This window comes from Crocuta crocuta, unplaced genomic scaffold (genome assembly GCF_008692635.1).
Source record: "Crocuta crocuta isolate KB4526 unplaced genomic scaffold, BGI_CrCroc_1.0 scaffold549, whole genome shotgun sequence".
Lineage (NCBI taxonomy): Eukaryota > Metazoa > Chordata > Mammalia > Carnivora > Hyaenidae > Crocuta > Crocuta crocuta.
The window spans coordinates 2292732-2306652 of record NW_027529169.1 but is presented as its reverse complement, the minus strand read 5'-3'; the positions used below and the strand labels follow the sequence as shown (position 1 = coordinate 2306652).

Genomic DNA, 13921 nt, shown 5'->3' with positions numbered 1-13921 from the left:
CTATGCTGTGCAGAGCCCGGCACATGGTGGGAAGGGTGCCGTATCTAACTGGCGACCTTTGAAAGAATTGTCTCCAGGGGTGCCTGGGTGGCTCAGTCGGTTAAGTGTCTGACTTCAGCTCAGGTCATGATCTCACGGTTCGTGGGTTCAAGTCCCAAGTTAGGCTCTGTGCTGACAACTCAGAGCCTGGAGCCTGCTTCAGAATCTGTGTCTCCTTCTCTCTCTGCCCCTCCCCCACTCACACTTTGCCTCTCTCTCTCTCTCTCTCTCTCTCTCTCAAATATAAATAAACATTTAAAAAAAAAAAGTTGTCTCCATAGAGTGGAAAGGTCTAAAGTGGAGTCACGAAGTGTGATTTGTCTTCCTGAATCCGGTGACCAACCCCAGCACTCTTTTCTCTCCTCCCGTTAGGCTGCCAGCACCTGAAATTAGATTCAACACCGGAAAAGTCATTTTCTCACTCCCTATCCCCCTTGGAAGACGTAATTGGTGATACATTCAAAGTAAAATAAGCAGAGTCATCAAAAGAGAAATCTGAGTGGTTGCAGGAAGCGTTAGGATGCAAGAGACTGGCCAAAAGAGATGAATGGATCGTGAGGATGGAGGGAGAAGTCTGTACACCAGCTGTCTTCCTGCGTCCCCTGACTCAGGCTCCCCTGCAGAAAGTGAAGGTTAACTGATGAGGAAAAAGAGGGCTCCGGGTTTTTTAGGGATTCAGCAGATATACAGGTAGTGAGAACGGTCACTAAACACACAACCTTGGAGTCAGAGAGATGCCAGTTTGGATACACACTTCCTGGCTGTGCGAACCTGAGCGAGTTACAACCTCTCTGGTCCTCGGTTTTCTCACTTGTAAAATGGGAATGCTAGTAGGACCTGCCTTACAGGGTTGTGGCGGAGAAGAATGAGGTGATACAAGATATAAAGAACCTAGCTCAGGGAGCCCCAGAGAAGGCTTCCACAGTGGCCTATAACTTTACATGCAAATACAGGTCAGCTAAACAGCACTTTAATTCATTTAGAGAATGGAAGACACAAACCCTCCATACCCCTGTGTGTGAGTGTGTGTGGGTGTGAAAGACTTTTTGCACAAATTGTTTGTTGTTTTCTTGTATGAAAGAACACCATCCAGAACCAGAGACACCTTAATGCCATTCTGAGGAAGAATTAGAGATCAAACCACCAATCACATGGGAAGGAGAACTGATTTGGAGATCTGGCTTCCCGAGTGCAAGACTAGAAAAATCCATGTTAACTGAGGTAAGATTCCCACAATATGAGGAGCAGATATGTTTATGTACCAGAAAAGCTGTGCTCTGGTCACACGCACAGACCAAAACAAACAAGACTGGTTAGAATGGTACTGTGAAAACACAGCTCACACCTATCCTATTTCATTATTTGGAACATCTAAAAGATGTAGTGGGTCTGAGACTTCCAGGCTGCACAAAGTGAGGCTGGAGACCACTGGTGAGATCCAGTGTGCCCGCCTCCCTGGGGAGAAGGGGAGAGATCAGCAGTCACAGGGACAGAGGCTGTCCAGGAGGGTCAGGGCTGACCGATCACCTGGAGGAGTGCAGGTGATGACTTTTTAGAACAAACAAGGACTGTGGGGCTCGAACTTGTGGTCCTGGCCGGGAGAACCCTGAGGGCTCTGGATGGGGTCACATTCAGCCCACAGCTTCCCAAACCCCTCTAACAGTGACTTGGGGAGTTCAGTACCTAGAGGAAGAATCCCACTGTGCCTCGACTTTTTCAAAAGTGCCCAGATGCCGGAGGCCGCGCCGGCTCCGACAGGTCCAGGGGTCCCTGAAGGATGGACGGTGTCGGCGAAAGAGGGTGAGAGAGCCCCGAGATCCTTTTTGATCACCAGGCAGGCATCTCTGTCCTGTCGGTTTTGGTGTCTTTATTTATAGGTTAAATGATAACATGACATCAGAAAAAGGAATTTTTACAATGGATAGCTCTTTGTGATAAGATGCTTTGGAAAGTGTACAGAAGCAGGTTTTACAGAAATATTCTTGCAGAACTATTGCAATTATAGTGAGGTTAAGTAAATCTTATAACTAGAGAATTAGGGTATTCTTAGTAAAAGACAGGATACATATTTGTTCTAAGTTAATAACGCTAAGGTTAGGTCATAGGTTAAGTGTATAGATGGACTAAGAGTCATTCTGTCTGACTCTCAAATGTATGTTTTTGAGTTGGTTAACAAGTTGTTTGTGGAAACCTATTTGATGCTGAATGTGTGAACACCATGGAGGCCCTAAAAGTGTCAGCCTTTTGTTTGTGGGTAATGTTTTAGCTCCTCTTATCTATCCTCATCCTAGCCACCTGTAAGGGAGGGTGTTTGCAGAAAGTAGGCCTTGGGGAAGGGACTGCCATACATCACCAATTAGAAGGTGTAAGTATTAACTTAAGTTCTGCCTTTATCTGTACCTTAACTCTAAATTAGGCTCTTTGTCTCGGGGCCAGGCTCAGTTGTAATTCTTGTGTCCTTAACCCCCTAAGTCTTGGATCTGCAAGGCCCTCAGGAAGAGCCTTTTGACAATCATCCGTAGAGCTTTCATCTAAAATCTCTCTTGTAAAGGCAGGAATATGCTTTTCCTTATGAGGTATCTGTGTTCAGAATATGGGTCTGATACGGAATATTGTGAGGCCTGGTCAATACCAGCACAACACGAGCCAGTAGTAGCAGGAGATACCAGTTTTCATTTCTCATGGCAGTAGCTGTGCAAACACTGCCATTTCCTTGCTGTGACTGCCATCCATAGAGGCCGGTGCGGCTCCCGGCACCCAGAGCTAAAGACTGCAGAAAAATTAAAATGCTCCCAAGAATGGCCACTTAGGAAAATTCAAAATTGCTGCTTCATTCAGGCTCCTCTGCAGATATGGTCTTACTGGATCAAAGAACCAACATGCAAATGGCCACTAGCACACATTTCTCCAAAGTACCTAGTGCTTGACCGGTGCCATCTTTCTCAAGAAAATGTATCTGCGGATAGACAGAGCCTTAATCTTGTTTACACGAAGGATCCAAACATTTTGACAAATTAACTGGCATTTGCCAAACCAAAGTCCACGAGGTTCCTTGGGGAAGAAGTTGAGTACAATGAGTACAATGTTGCTGAGTTTAATAAAACATAGCAACAGCACTGAAAGCCACTTTAATTCACATCCTCTTCACCTTCCAACAGAGGAAAACAGAACACAGCTGCAAACATCTCAAAGGCCCTTAATCCTGAGTTCACACTACCCCACGGTAGTGAGTCTAACGCCCAGGGTATCAGAGGAAGATCGACAGCCCACGCCTCATTTGGTACACAGTGCTTCCTTCCTCTCCAGAGCCCCAATCTGTGGCCACAAACATAACTTCTTTAGTTAACATCCCTAACATACTCTTTCTTGGATGAGATAAATGTATCAACGTAGTCCATACGTGGATAAGAACTATTGATTTTTATTATGGGAAAGCAGGCTGGGTGAAAAGTACATTTGGATTTAATTACCTTTGTCAGCAGTGCAGTGACTTCAAGGAGAAACTTGGAGGAAGCCCCTCCAGTAGATAAATGGAAAATCTCCAACAGCTCCAGTTCTCTGTAGTAGGCTCTGACCTCAATTCAGCTGGAGTCAGATTTTACTGTGGGTAGTGGTTTTACGAGTCCGTTTGAGGAACGAAGAATCAATTATTAAAACAAAAAGACCTTAAACTTGGAATGAAAAATCACAAGCTAACATAGTGACTTTGCCTTTTATATACTCTAGCCTGTTAAAGCAGGAAGAGGCCTTTGAAGTCACCTCATCCAGCTCTTTCATTTCACAGATGAGGGAAATGGAATCCAAAGAGCATTGGTGGCTTGCCCAAGGTCAACTCTATCCTTAGAAATGCTCTTTCCACTATACGACAGTGACTTCTGATTGAAATTTGATAGGTAAAATGCCATTCCAGGGCACCCTTTCACTATTGGTCTAAAGGACTGCAGGTATCAATAGATTAACATCTCGTTTTTCTACTAAAAGGATGCTATGCTCAATACCTGGTGTAACTGTGAAGGACCTTTGTATTTACGACCACAATGTGTTCAAAGTCTTTGTAAAGCAGTGGGTTAGAATTTGAACTATATTGAAATGGTGGATTGGTGCCAAAACAACTCACATAGATATATTAAAATTATGACAAAACTGCAATGCCATAGGTAATATGGAAAACAGTAGCAGGTACCTGGGTGGCTCAGTCAGTTGAGCATCTAACTTTGGCTCAGGTCATTATCTCGCTCATGGGTTCGAGCCCCACATCAGGCTCTGTGCTGACAGCTCAGAGCCTGGAGCCTACTTCTGATTCTGTGTCTCCCTCTCTCTCTGCCCTTCCCCTGCTCGTGCTCTGTCTCTCTCTCTCTCTCAAAATAAGTAAACATCAAAAAATTTTTAAAAGAAAACAACAACACTTGTGCAAGTTTCACAATTAACAATTTACAGAAAATATAAAAGCAATCCATTCCAAAGTAAATCATTAGTTTCTCATTATCATGCATGTTGATGCTTTAAAAAAAAAAGTGGGTTTAATAAGTAGTCATTTAGCAAGAATATACCAGGTATTAAGGGATTGAGTAATGCCTGTCTCCAAGAAACGACAGAAGCTTGGAAGGGATGAGAAAACAAAGAGAATGGGGTGAGAGATATGTCCTAGGCACTCAAGGAGCACAACTTCCTGGGGGAGATCAAGACGGCCTTGTAGAGGAGGTGACTTCTGATCTAGTGCTCAAAGGATGAGAAGGAGTTTGCCAGAAAAATGAAGAAAGAAATGTCATCCCAGGAAGTAGACAGAAGTGTGGTGTGGCTATTCTGATGAGAATCTGAGAACTCTCGGGGTCTAATTATCTCTCGTCACACTGAAGAATATGCAGATTCCCTTTTGGCTTCATACAGGTATTTCGCTAGCACTGTTCATACTCCTCATCATCATAAAGATTGTATTTAGCTATGAATGAAAGACAAAACAGAGCAAAAGAAAAGGTTACTGAGATGGGGCGCCTGGGTGGCTNAAAAAGGTTACTGAGCAAGAACTGTAAAAGGGACGGGACGACCCAGCTCAAAGGCCACCTGTTTGTCATCTCTATAGGAAACTGTGTTCTTAATGCATTTTTTAAAGTCTTTTACAACACCGTGTGTGGTATATATTAGGTACTTAGCAAACATTTATCTCTTTGAGCGGAAAGTTACCAAGCTCCATAAAAATATACTACTTTATAACCATAAGGATGGCTATAACAAAGTAGACAGAATAACAGGTGTAGATATAAGAGGATATGGAGAAACTGAGACTCGTATACATTGCGGGTAGGAATATAAAATGGTGTGGGTACTTTAGAAACGGTTTGGCAGTTCTTCAAAAAATGAAGCATAGAGTTACCATATGACAGTTCTACTCCTAGGCTCATTCCCAGAAGAAATCAAGACACATCCACACACAAATGTGTACATCGATGTTCATGATGTTCATAGCACATTATTCGTGTTGGCCAAAAAACGGAAACAACTCAAGTGTCTATCAAATAATGAGTGGATAGATAAAATGTGATCTATCTGCACAATGGGGTATTATTGAGCCACAAAAAGAATGAAGTACTGATACATGTTACAACATGAATAAACTTTATAAGTGTTACATGAAGTGAAAGAGTCAAGTTAGACCAAAGACCAAATGTGTTATAATTCCATTTGCATGAAATTTCCAGAATACATATATTTATAGAGTCATAAAATAGATTAGTGGTTGCCTAGGGATTGGAGGAGGGGGGAAGGAAGTGCTTAGGGGAGAGGGGAAGGGGGAGTGATGGACATGGAGGAGGACACCTGTTGGGATGAGCACTGGGTGTTATACGGAAACCAACCGGAAAATAAACTATGAAAGAAAAAAAAGAAAATGTTCTCAACTTCATCATGGTGATGTTTGCACAATTCTGTCACTATGTTGAAATCTATGAACTATACATTTTATTTTTTACTTTTTTTATATTAACATGTACTCTTATATCGTTTTTAGGTGTAAAATATAGTCATTCAACAATTCTGTACATTACTCAGTGTTCACGATGATAACTGTGTTCTCAATCCACTTCACCTGTATCATTCATCCTCCCACCCACCTCCCCTCTGGTCACCATCGACTTGTTCTCTAGAGCTAAGAATCTGGTTCTTGGTTTGACTCTCTTTTTTTCCCCTAGGTTCATTTGTTTTGCTTCCTACATTCCACAGACGAGTGAAATCATGCAGCATTTGTCTTTCCCTGACTCATTTCACTTAGCCTTACACACTCTAGATCCAACCATGTCATTGCAGGTGGCAAGATTCCATTCTTTTTTTATGGCTGAATAATATTACACTGTATGTATACACCACATCTTCTTTATACATTCATCAACGGACACTTGAAATGCTTCCATAGTTTGGCTATTGTAAATAATGCTGCGATAAACATAGGGATACATGTACCCCTTTGAATTAGTGTTTTTGTATTTTGAGGGTAAATACCCAGTAGTATGATGACTGGATTGTAGGGTAGGTCTATTTTTACTTTCTTGAGGAACGTCCACACTGTCTTCCATAGTTTGCATTCCCACCCACACTGCACAGGCATTTCTTTTTCTCTACATCCTTGCCAACACTAATTTCTTGTGGTTTTGATTGTAGCCGTTCTGACAGGTATGAGATGGTGTCCCATTGTGGTTTTGATTTGCATTTCCCTGATTATCAACGACGTTGAGCATCTTTTCATATGTCTGTTGGCCATCTGGATGTCCTCTCTGGAAAAATGCCTATTGATATCTTCTGCCCATTTTTAATTGGATTAGTCATTTTTGGAGTGTTGAGGTTTATAAGGTCTTTATATACTTTGAATCCTAATCCTTTGTCAGATATGTGATATGCACATATATTCTCCCATTCAGTAGGTTGTCTTCTGGTTTTGCTGTTTTCTTCACTGTGCAGGAGCTTTTTATTTTGATGTAGTCCTGATAGTTTGTTTTTGTTTTTGTTTCCCTTGTCTTAGGAGACTTATCTAGTCCTATAGCTGTCACTATAGCTGATATCAGAGAAATTACTACCTGTCCTCTCTTCTGGGATTTTTATTGTTTCAAGCCTCACATTTAAGTCTTTAATCTATTTTGAGTCTGTGTTCATGTCTGGTGTAAGAAAGTAGACTAGGTTCGGGAGAGAGGGGGCAAGATGNAAAAAAAAAAAAAAGAAAGTAGACTAGGTTCATTTTTTGCATGTAGCTTTCCAGTTTTCCCAACACTATTTGTTGTTCTTGCCTCGTTTGTCAAAGATTAATTGACCATATAACCATGGGTTTATTTCTGGGCTCTCTATCTTGTTCTCTTGATCTATGTGTCTATTTTTGGGCCAGAACCATATTGTTTTGACTACTACAGCTTTGTAATAGAACTTGAAATCTAGGATTGTTATACCTCCTGTTTTCTTTTTCAGAATTGCTTTGGCTACTCGGGGTTTTTTGTGATTCCACACAAATTTTAGGATTGTTTGTTCTAGTTCTGTGACAAAATGCCTTTGGTATTTTGATAAGGGTTCCATTAAATCTATAGATTGCTTCAGGTAGTATGGACATTTTAACAATATTTATTCTCCTATCCATGACATGGAGTATCTTTCCATTTGTTTGTGGCATCTTCAATTTCTCTCACCACTGTTTTATACTTTTAAGAATACAAGTTTTTCACCCACTTAAGTTTATTCTTAGGGATCTTGCTATTTTGAGTGGAATTATAAATAGGATTGGTTTCTTACTTTCTTTTTCTGCTGTTTCATCTTCAGTGTATAGAAATGCAACAGATTTTTGTATGTTGATTCTGTATCCTGTGACCTTACTGAATTCACTTATCTGTTCTAGTGGTTCTTTTGGGAGTCTTTAGGGTTTTCTGTATATGGTATCATGTCATCTGCAAATAGTGAACGTTTTGCTTTTTTTGTGGCCAATTTGGATGCCTTTTATTTCTTTGTCTGATTGCTATAGCTAAGACTTCCAGTACTATGTTGAATAAAAGTAGCAAGAGTGGACATCCTTGTCTTTTGTTCCTTATCTTAGGGAGAAAACTCTCAGTTTTTCACCATTGAGTATGACCTTCGCTGTGGGTTTTTCATATATGGCCTTTATTACGTTAAAGTATGTTCTCTCTAACCCTACTTTGTTGAGGGTTTTTATCATTAATAGATGTTGTATTTTGTCAAATACTTTTTCTGTATCTATTGAAATGATCATATGGTTTTTCTTTTTTCTCTTATTGATGTGATGTGTCACATTGATAAATTTGAGAATATTGAACCACCTGTGTATCCCAGGAATAAATTCCACTTGATCATGGTGAATGATTCTTTGATGTATTGTTATATTTAGTTTACTAGTACTTTGTTGAAGATTTTTGCAGCTATGCTCATCAAAAATTCTGGCCAATAGTTCCATTTTGTTTTGTCTTTGTCTGGTTTGGGTATGAGTATAATGTTGGCCTTATAAGAATAAATTTAGAAGTTTTCTTTCCACTTCTATTTTTTGGAATAGTCTGAGAAGAATAGGTTAATTCTTCTCTAAATGTTTGATAGAATTTGCCTGTGAAGGCATCTAGTCCTGGACTTTTGTTTACTGGGAGTTTTTTGATTACTGATTCAACTCCTTCGCTGGTAAGTCTGTTCAAATTTTCTATTTCTTCCTGTTTCAGTTTTGATAGGTTATGTTTCCAGGAATTTATACATTTCATCTAGGTTGTCCAGTTTGTTGGCATAAATTTTTCACAACATTCTCTTATAATTCTTTGTGTTTCCGTCATGTCAGTTGTTATTTCTCCTCTTTCATTCCTGATTTTGTTTATTTGCGTCCTCTCTCTCTTTTTCCTTTTTGATGATTCTGGCTAACAGTTTATCAATTATGATGATCTTCAAAGAATCAGCTCCTGGTTTCATTGATCTTTTTTTTTTTTTTTTTGCTTTGTTTATGGTTCTGTTTGTTTGTTTGCTTCTATTTCATTTATTTCTGTTCTAATATTTATTATTTTTTTCCTTCTACTGGTTTTGAGTTTGTTTGCTCTTTCTAGCTCCTTTGGGTGTAACATTAGTTTGTCTATTTCAGATTTTCCTTGCTTTCTGAAGTAGGCCATATTGCTATAAAATTTCCTCTTATAATAGCTTTTGTTGCATCCCAAGTATTTTGGATTGTGTGTTTTAATTTTCATTTTTCTCTATGTATTTTTTATTTCCTCTTTGATTTCATGGTTGACCCATTCATTGTTTAGTAGCAAGTTATTTAACCTTCATGTATTTGTGTTCTTTCCAGATTTTTCTTGTGGCTGATTTCTAGTTTCACAGCATTGGTGTCAGAAAAGACACATAGTAGGATGGCAATCTATTTGAATTGGTTGAGACTTGTTTTGTGGCCTATGATCTATTCTTGAGAATGTTCCATGTGCACTGGAAAACCATGTGTATTCTGTTTTTTTGGGATGGAGCATTCTGATACATCTCAGCTGTATACTTCAAATGGATGAATTATATGGTATGTAAGTTGTATCTCAATAAGTTTTTTTTTTTAAGACACAGGATAACCACACCTACGAAATTCCTTTATCCATTTATTCAACATTGTATAAGCCCTTCTTTAGGCCACACATTGTTGGAAGCCTGACACAACATATGGAAGACAAAATCCATACCTTTAAGACATTTACATTAGGGCTGGGGAGGACAAAAAAAAAAAATCAAGGGACTGGATAAACATAATGAGTTGAAAGCAAGGCCTTATAAATGTTCCACTCTCCTAAACTCCAATGAAATGATGACCAAGGACTCGGGGCACCTGGATGGCTCAGTTGTTTAAGCATCCAACTTTGGCTCAGGTCATGATCTCATGGTTCATGTCTTCGAGCCCCACATCAGGCTCTGTGCTGACAGCTCAGAGCCTGGATCCTGTTCAGATTCTGTGTCTCCCTACCTCTCTACCCCTCCCCTGCTCATGTTCTGTCTCTCTCTCCCTCTCTCTCTCAAAAGGAAATAAACATTTAAAACCAAATTGTTAATGACTGCCAAGGACTTAAAAGTTATAAAAGCAGAGACAAAGATAAAATATATGGGAAATAATCCCAGGAAAAGCATGACAAAAAAATTCTCTAATATAGAAGACAGAGACATAAATGATATTTTGGTATATCCAATGGGAAATCACTAAAAGCTTTGAAACAAGTAGAGTGATTTGAATTAACAATGAGACTATTACTCTGGCCATTCTGTGCAGAATAGGTAAAGGAGCAAGAGAATAGAAGTCGGGAAGACAATGAGGTGCCATCACCATAGTCCAAGTAAGCGAAGATGCCACTTGAACAGTGAAAACAGAAAAAAATCTAATTGGATTGGGACCTGTCTTGAAGATAGAACCAGTGGCACTTGCTGAGAGATTGGCCTGAAGAGAGAAAGGAATCAAAAATGACCACTAGATATTTTAGTTAAGCACCTAGGTTAAGTGTATCATTTGCTCAAATGAAAACGCAGTGGCACAAAGGAGGAAAGATTTGGAGGTGGGAGCAAGGAATTGGGAATCAAGCATTGAACTTGTTAGGTCTTATGTGCTTGTAAGACACCCAACTGCCCCAGATGAGTACTGAGCAAATGTTCTATGTAAAGTTGGACTGGAGATATAAACTTGGAAATCAACAGCACATATATGTGTTTAAAGTCATAGAACTCAGAGGAGAAGAGGGCCCAGATTTGAACCGTAAAGCATTTAGAAGTGAGCCAGCATTTTTCTGCACTTCTTTGGTTCTTTAAGTTTGCTTGTGAAGTTATTTCACCCTATAGATGTTTTAAATTATCTTCTAATGCTTCTGCTTTCCATGCCCTGTAAGGGAGGTTTTCCCCACTCAACATAATAAAATTATTCTCTTATACATCCTTCCAAAATAAATTGTATGTATACCTGTAGCAGATCAGATGGGGTATAGATTTGAACAGAAGCAAAAGGTGATAAGCTGTAGCAAGCACAGAACTCATCTCATTTACTTCTTTTCTTTCAGGGATCCCTTACCTTTGTTTTCTAATGTCCAGCATCTTGAAAGCCATCCCACATATGTTTATAGCATACTTAATATAAATGAAGATATAATAAACAATTTGTATAGAAAAATTTCATTGTGATCCAAATAAAATATGCATACATAAATACAGACATTCTGATAAACACATACATAACGTACAAGTTCATACAAAATGAACTGGAATGATACAGAGCAAACAATTAACAGTGGTTTCCCTCACAAGTGGGGAAACAAAGGTAAAGGGGAGACCACGTTCTATTTTAAACTTTATGCACCCTTTCAACGTTTTAATCTCTGGAGTTTGCATATATTATCTTTATAAATTATTATAGAACAATTAAAATGTTGATAAGAACATGTTGAATCATTACCCCTAGCTACTCTCTTTCATTCATTGAACTGCATCGAAGAAGTGGTATTTGTCTGTGACTGACTAGCTCACGTATCAGTTCGACTGATATTGTTTCCCCTACATTGTGATTTCCCATTAAGGCTTCTGACACTGCATCTGTCTCCCGTGTTTTGAAAAGCTAATCATTTAATTCAGATAATAAGAGCAGGGCAATTTAAGTCAACAAATGTATACCTTAAATTCAGATTCAGAAAAATAACTGCATCGACTGTCATTTGAAATAGAGCTATGGCTATTACCATCCCCTCTGAAACTTTCTTGCTGGTCAAAAGTCTGTTTCATCTCCAGAGAAAATAGGGAGGCTGTCAAGCAATTCCACTACATGGTACAATCCATCCTACGATCTCTAAAAATCTGATTTCTTCTTTTGAATACCGTATTTAAGTTAGATGATAGGTTTTGCATTGTAAATTGATGGAAAAGATTCTTGTGCAATCAAATGTCAGTCTTGTTTCCAGAGCTTAAGACCCAAAATGTAAATGCCACTATATATTTTGAATGCACTTTAAATAAAAGAGCTCAGCAAGAAAGATGAGTCTGGATATAAAGAAATGCTTCTTAATGGGTCTCCAAGGGGTGTGTCAATCTCCCAAGTATTCTGAAACTCAAGTGGTAAAGGAAAACTGTTTCTCTACTCAGGATACTTCTGACACAAATGTGTCAGTTTCCCACACTAAGAAATTCTCCGGTTCTCTGCAGACACCAGCGGGGTGTCCAATTTAATTAAACTCTGATACTGACTACCCTGATTACCACAGATAACTCAGGTTAATGGCTCAGTCCCATAAGGCTGCCCTCAACTATAGATGCCTATAATTTCAAGTAGTTAGCTTCCAGGTTACCCACTCTTCTGTCTGGCTTGGCTACTAATCATGAGTACCCATACCCCTCCCCAGGTTCAATGATTTGCTCCAGTGGCTTGCAGAACTCAGGGAAACACAGCATTTATGTTTACTGGCTAATTATAAACACTATTGCAAAGTATACAACTGAACAGCCAGTTGAGGAGGTGCAATAGGGTGAGGTCTGGAAGAGTCCTGTGTGTAAGAGCTTCTGCTCCTGTGGAGTTGGGGTGCACCAGAACACAGGTATTTTCATGAACCTGAAAGCTCTCCGAATCCCATGGATTGGGCATTTTTATGGGGGGTTCATTACATAGCCATGATCAATTATTAGCTCAATCTTCAGACTTCCATCCTCCCCAGAGGATGAAAGTTGAAAGTTCCAAGCTTGTAGTCATGACTTGGTCTAGGGTGACGAGCTCCCAACCTGAAGTTATCCAGGAGCCTGCCAAGGCTCACCTCATTAGAACAAAGACATTCCTATCACCCAGGAATTTCCAAGGGATTTGGGAGCTGTGTGTAAGATGTTCTTATCATTCCTGTCACTCAGTAAATTACAAGGATTTTAGGAGTTATGTACTAGAAACTGGAGGCAAAGATCAAATATTCTTATTATATCATAGATGGGCCACCACATAATATAATAGAATAGAAGATATATCAAACTTTTTCTTTCCATAGGCAGAGAGATGACACAGATGGTCTCTGGCAGTCCCTTCAAGCTTTAGGTTTCCTTTAAATCCATCACATATTTTGATGCCTATAAACACACACACAAACGGACCATGCATGCATACGTTGATCTCTGACATTTGACTTCAAAACTATTTTAGATCTTCAGTAGATAGGCTAACCTTCAAAAGTACTAGAGCTTGGGGTGCCTGGGTGGCTCAGTCAATTAAGCATCTGACTTTGGCTCAGGTCATGATCTCACCAACCATAAGTTCAAGCCCCACATTGGGCTCTGTGCAGACAGCTCAGAGCCTGGAGCCTGCTTCTGATTCTGTGGCTCCCTGTCTCTCTTCCCCTCCCCCACTCACACTCTGTCTCTCTCTCCTCCAAAAATAAAGAAACATTTTTTAAAAATTTGAAAGTACCAGAGCTTTAGCTGTCAGGGTTGTAGTAAAAATAGTGTTTAATACTTTGAGATTCAATTGGCTAACATGTGAAAGTGCCCAGAACCTACCTAGAACCTGGTAAAAGCCCAGGGTGATATTCAAAAGATTTTACAATCAATATGGCATGGTCATCCACCAATCAGAGCAAACACCAGCTATAAACCTTTAAAAGAAATATACCACAGCAGGAGTTCCTGGGTGGTTCAGTCAGTTAAGGGTCTGACTTTGGCTCAGGTCATGATCTCATGGTTTGTGGGTTCAAGCCCAATGTCCAGCTCTGTGCTGACAGCTAGCTTAGAGCATGGAGCCTGTTTCAGATTCTGTGCCTCCCTCTCTCTCTGACCCTCCCCTGCTCACGCTGTCTCTCTCTCTCTCAGAAATAAATAAAATATTTTAAAAAAACAGAAATATACCACAGCAAACTGGCAATATTATCAGGGCTAATGAAAGCTCAATAAG

The 13921-nt window shown here is 39.7% G+C and overlaps 1 long non-coding RNA gene across 4 annotated transcripts in view; it reads right to left on the bottom strand.

The window, feature by feature from the left end:
• Positions 1-3682, bottom strand: part of LOC144226232 (uncharacterized) — a 42372-nt gene extending 38690 nt beyond the window's left edge. For all 4 annotated transcript variants that reach the window (XR_013333561.1, XR_013333559.1, XR_013333560.1 and 1 more), the window contains exon 1: positions 3510-3682. This is a non-coding gene — a long non-coding RNA (uncharacterized LOC144226232). The remainder of the gene's footprint in view (positions 1-3509) is intronic.
• Positions 3683-13921: the final 10239 nt, after the last annotated feature.